At 33.1% G+C, this 5,599-nt stretch overlaps 1 long non-coding RNA gene across 1 annotated transcript; it reads left to right on the plus strand.

The window, feature by feature from the left end:
- Positions 1-2,720: 2,720 nt before the first annotated feature.
- LOC126882330 (uncharacterized) lies at positions 2,721-5,257 on the plus strand. The gene is made up of 3 exons (XR_007697277.1): positions 2,721-3,217; positions 3,276-3,470; positions 5,025-5,257. It is a non-coding gene; the product is annotated as an uncharacterized LOC126882330 (long non-coding RNA).
- The last annotated feature ends 342 nt before the right edge of the window (positions 5,258-5,599 follow it).

The raw sequence follows: 5,599 nt of genomic DNA on the forward strand, positions 1-5,599 counted from the left end.
TATTCTGTAATACAATTAAATTTAATCTATTATTTTGTTAAATAAACTTGCTTAAGGGGTAGGCGCAAAATCTTGGTCTAATGCTATTCGAATGCATTCATTTTTTTCGAATCCTGAGAAAACTAATAAGTACATATTTTTGAAAAATTTAAACGCAGAATGAAAAATTACATTATTGCCGAGAGCCGAAAGTCCCTGAAAACTTCTATAATGTTTATTTTAATAAGTTACAGAGGTGAAAAACAAGAAAAAATTTAGTGTGGTGTTTAATTTTAAATATTTCATTCAAAAGAAAGTTTTTGTTTATTACTTTCATTTTTTTGGAATTTCAAAATCATAAGTGGCCAAAATAATGTTCGATATATTTCTGCGTAAATTTAGGGGTCCAAACATAATAAGTATTAAATTATATTCATATATCCAATTGCTGCAAAAAAATCGAGAATAGTAACTTAAAACCATATACACAACGGCTTTGAATTTGGTGGCCCAAAACTATACCTTCTAAATTAAACTCAAGTGTTAAACTAGAAAACTGGAATATTTGGGTCACATTACCAGAGGAGAAAAATATGAGTTGCTGAGAATTATTATGCAAGGAAGGATCCAAGGAAGAAGAAGCATAGGAAGAAGACGCATCTCCTGGCTGAGGAACCTTAGAGAATGGTTTAACTGTAGTTCATTACAACTGTTCAGACCAGCAGCCAACAAAGTGACCATAGCCATTATGATATCCAATCGCCGATGGGAGAGGGAACTTTAAGAAGAGAAGTTAAACTGTAAAATTCGCAGCTATTGGGTATATTTGATTGGGCGCAAAAAACAGCATGCGAGAAAGACATTGTTAGGATTTGTGTGCCATTTACGTAGACTACAGTTTTGGTTATATAGTAATTGGTTATCGGTTATAGTAATTGGGTATCGGTTATTATTTTATCGCAAAACCTAAAGTGTAAGGGCGCTGTTTGTTGTATCCACCGACTTCAGTATGTAGGACTCTGGAGTGCGAAAAGCTTAATGTTGTTAAGGAGCACAAAAAACTACATCTGTATATGTTAGGCCAACTGTAGGGTGTACAATATTTATATTATACCATAAACAGCGGATATTGATACCTACAAAAGGTTCCCGAAGATCGAGTACGTCGCGCGTCGTATCTAAGCTTTTAACATAAAACTCTGGGTGCCATTTTCGAGCTATGTATGGTGGTCTTTGATTATCTGATATCTGATACCTGATACGAGTTGTATTTTATTGCATCCATTGGCTTCGTTATGTATGATTCTGGGGCGCAACAATCCTGTATATATAATGTAGTTAGGGAGCACAGAAAACTACACCTGTATATTTTAAGCCAATTATGGGGTAGAACACTCTTATATTATAACAGAAACGGTGGATATTGATACCTATGAAAGGCGCCTAGACCGTAAAAATGGTCTTCTAGGGCGCCGAGCGTCACATCTAAGCTATTTGATTATCTGATACCTGAAAAAAGTTGTATTTTGTTGTACTCACTGGCTTCGATATGTGATTCCGGGGCGCAGCAATCCTGTATGTATAATGTAATCAGGCAAAAGGCGCCCAAAGATCTTCGAGGGCGCCGCGTGTCGCATCTAAGCTATTAACACAAAACCCTGGATGCCATTTTCGAGCTATGTATGCAGAAAACTGTACCTGTATATTTTAAGCCAATTGTGGGATGTAACACTCTTATATTGTAATGATATAATGTCCACAGCTGGCGATCGGCGGATATCGATACCTACAAAAGGCGCCCGAAGGTCTTCGAGGGCGCCCCTCGTCGCATCTAAGCTAATAACTTAATCAACTATTTCCAATGGAAAATAAGCCACAATTTTAACAAAAAAATTATTTTATTAACGTTTATTAATTGTGGCTTATTTCCCATTAAAAATAGTTGATTATAAAAATGTCACAAGAAAATATAGCTTCAGAATAACATTAATAACTTAATACACAGGGTGCCATTTTCGAGCTATGTGTGCTGGCCTTTGATTGTCTGATACTTGATACGATGAGTTGTATTTTATTGTATCCACTGGCTTTGTTATTATATGATTCTGGAGCGCAATAATCCTGTATGTATAATGTAGTCAGGCAAAAGGCGCCCGAAGGTTTTCGAGGGCGCCGCGCGTTGCATCTAAGCTATTAACACAAAACCGTGGATGCAATTTTCGAGCTATGTGTGCTAGACTTTGATTATAATTATCTGATACCTCATAAGAGTTCTCTTTTACAACCCGATTATGATCAATTGATCTTTGCTTCAACGAATATTTGTGCAAAGTTTTAAAAAAAATTCAGCTTTAATTTTTTAATGGCATATGAACGAAAGCTAAAGGCGCACCGGCCCGCGGGCCGGTGGGCCGGCGGCCCAGTCCGGGCCTGATATTAACTTTAATGACCGCACCTTTGAGTCTTTATTTCAAATTTAGTAAATAATTTTACACATAATCACACATTTCGTTATAATAAATTATATGCAATTTTTCATAATACTTAATTTACATGTGTTTATAACACTGTTTTCATAACTATATGACATTTTGTATAAAAAGAAATAGTTTAATTAATTATCGAAACAATAAATAACAAGGACTACAGGAAATAATATTTTAATTAAAGTAGTAATAAAACCTTTGGAATTTTTAAAAAGTTACAAGTTTCGAGAGTTGCCGCCAAGTCTCGCTTATACAAGAATCTACAGGTCGAGCAAGTCTCGTAAATTTCACGATTGCGAGCCACGCTTCACGCAACCGTGTTTGCGTACTTGTGTTTCGAGTTGCGTGGTCGTGCGGAGTTATATTTACCAAATTTAAATCCGTTCCAACATGCTGTCAAAATTAAATCAATATGTCAATATGGCTACTTGGTGTAAAAGATAAATCTTATTCTATCTGTTCTTAATGAGTTTTAGATAATTTTAGTTGTATTTCTTTGTAATTTTGTGTTGTACAAAGATTAATTTAACATTTTCTCTGGAAGTATTAATTTAGAAAGATAATATGCTTCATTGGTGTTGTGTTTTGAAGTGTGAAATGCAAAGTAATTGTGATAAAGTTCACTTTTAAACTGAACTAAATAAGGTATCTGAGAGACAAGAGACAACAATGGTTAAATGCAATACAATGTACAGGTTTTACTACGAAATGAAAATTTTCCTGTCCTGTCTGCTGTAATCATTTTATATCTGGTAAGTTACAATTACAACAGTAACGATTTTTGAAGATGTTAACATTTTAATCTTATAGGAAAATCAGCCGACTTAATCGATAATAACAATCTCCAGATTGGGTTCCTTCAATAAATATGGGCTATAAACACAATGAAATAAGTTCCCCAAAATCTAAAATGGAGTGGTATCAAAGGAGAATTAAAGGAAAAAATATTCATATTGAAATTATTTATAAGGCACTGGACTGTCTTAAATTCTACAATAAAACTAGGTGGGTAAATGATTTTAGACATTTTTCATTAAGAGTAGATTAAGATTAAGTAGATTTTCATTCAGTAGATTTAAGACTTGTTTACACAGGTAGAGTAATGATGCAAGTACTTGATAGAGTAGAGTAACTCTACCTGTAAAAATGCTGAGCACAGTAGAATAGCTGGTAGAGTGTATAGTTGGAGTTAAAGTAGAGTGACTAGCAACCTATGGCAAAGTAACTACTCTATGACCACCACTACTGCCAAAATGTCTACTCGGCTGCACACTCTACCCATGGAACACGCTCAATTATGGCAGAATAGAGTAGGTAGGAGAGTACATGGGGGCGCTGTCATTCTGGCTGGAATTGTGTTTTGTGTAAATAGTGAAAATGAAGTTCACCGAAGATGAAACTTTAAAACTTGTAGAGCTATAATACGGCGCATACCAGTGTTTATGGAATTTAGGTAGTGTATACTACAGAAATAAAAGTTTGCAGCAAGCTGCGGAGGATGAAATCGTCGAAAGAATGGCAAAGGGGGCTTTGGAGAAAAAGAGCTTAAGCAAAAAATTAAGAATTTAAGGTGCACCTATAATCAAGAGTGTTTAAAAATACAAAAATCGGTTTCACTATACTAGCATCAGTACTATACTTGTACTCTCCTCATGTGAATGGTATCAAGCCATTTTTGGTAGAGTACTACCGCTACTCTACTCTCCTCAAAACTCTACCCATGTAAACAAGTCTTTAGAAACAGTGGAAAATGAGGTAGCTAGTAGAGTAGTAGTAGAGTAAAATATACTGGTTTAGCAAATTACAATGTTTTAAGGTAATACAGTAGCGATAAACAGGTAGCCAAAACGTGTTCCAAGATTGTCACTGTAATTTTGAATATTTTTTCGAGGCATTTGGCACACGTATTCGTAAAATAATAAAGAATGGCGGTACAGAGCCCAATTTGAAAAATATATTAATATGTGGAAATTACTCTGTAATTATACAATATTTAAAAAACGAGCCTGTACCGCCATTAAGAAGAACAAAAAAATACACTTTCTTCAAATAAACTTTTTTATCCGATGCCTAGATTTTGTGTAATTTTGGAACTACTAATGAAATAAAAAATTTTAGTAGTTCCAAAATAACACAAAATCGGATAAAAAAGTTGTATTTGAAGAAAGTGTATTTTTTTGTTCTTCTTAATGGCGGTACAAGCTCGTTTTTTTTTATATTGTATTTAATTACAGAGTAATTTCCACATAATAATATATTTTTCAAATTGGGCTCTGTACCGCCATTCTTTATTATATTACGAATATGTGTGCCAAATATCTTGAAAAACATTCAAAATTACAGCCGCAATCTTGGAACACATTTTCGCTACCTGTTGATTGATACTGTTTCCTCTTAAGATAGTTTTAATAGTTATTTATGATATAAGTATTAAAAGTACAATTTTAAGACGCGCATGTGAAAGTTAACTTGAAAAAATAATTTTATTAATGTTTTGACTTCCACATCAGATGTCATTGTCAAAATACAAAATATTTATTATTATTAGGTTTGTTCTAGCAAACAGTCAAACTAGTCAAAAACCATCAGCAAACAGTTGGTCAGTAAAAGAACATAATACAGTCAACCGATGTGAAGTTATCCATAGATTCCATCCATAGATTTTTTTTTCAAAATATCGCAAAAATACTGGGACAATAGTACTACCAAGCAAGTATATTATTAAATTAAAGGAAACCAATAGTAAAACTTATACTTAATATAAAATTTTATATTAAAACCAATTTTCCACACTTTGCAGTTCATATTCTCAAAAAGCGAAGAAATACACTTTTTATTTTGGATTTTAATTTTCTTTATGAAATAATGCTTATTAATAAACAAAATATCCAAAAATTGAGGAGGAGTGTTTTCACTTAACAGAATAAATAAATTTTAAAGATTGTACGTGTGTGATTCTTATAGACGAGACACATGTCGTAGTTAATCACCTCAAAAACGGAGAAATACACTTTTTATTTTGGATTTTAATTTTTTTTAAGAAAGTATGCTTATTAATAAACAACATATCCAAAAATTGAGGAGGAGTGTTTTCATTTAAGAAAAAAAATAATTTTTAAAGATTGTACGTTTGT

This window comes from Diabrotica virgifera, chromosome 1 (assembly GCF_917563875.1).
Source record: "Diabrotica virgifera virgifera chromosome 1, PGI_DIABVI_V3a".
NCBI classification, from domain to species: Eukaryota; Metazoa; Arthropoda; class Insecta; order Coleoptera; family Chrysomelidae; genus Diabrotica; species Diabrotica virgifera.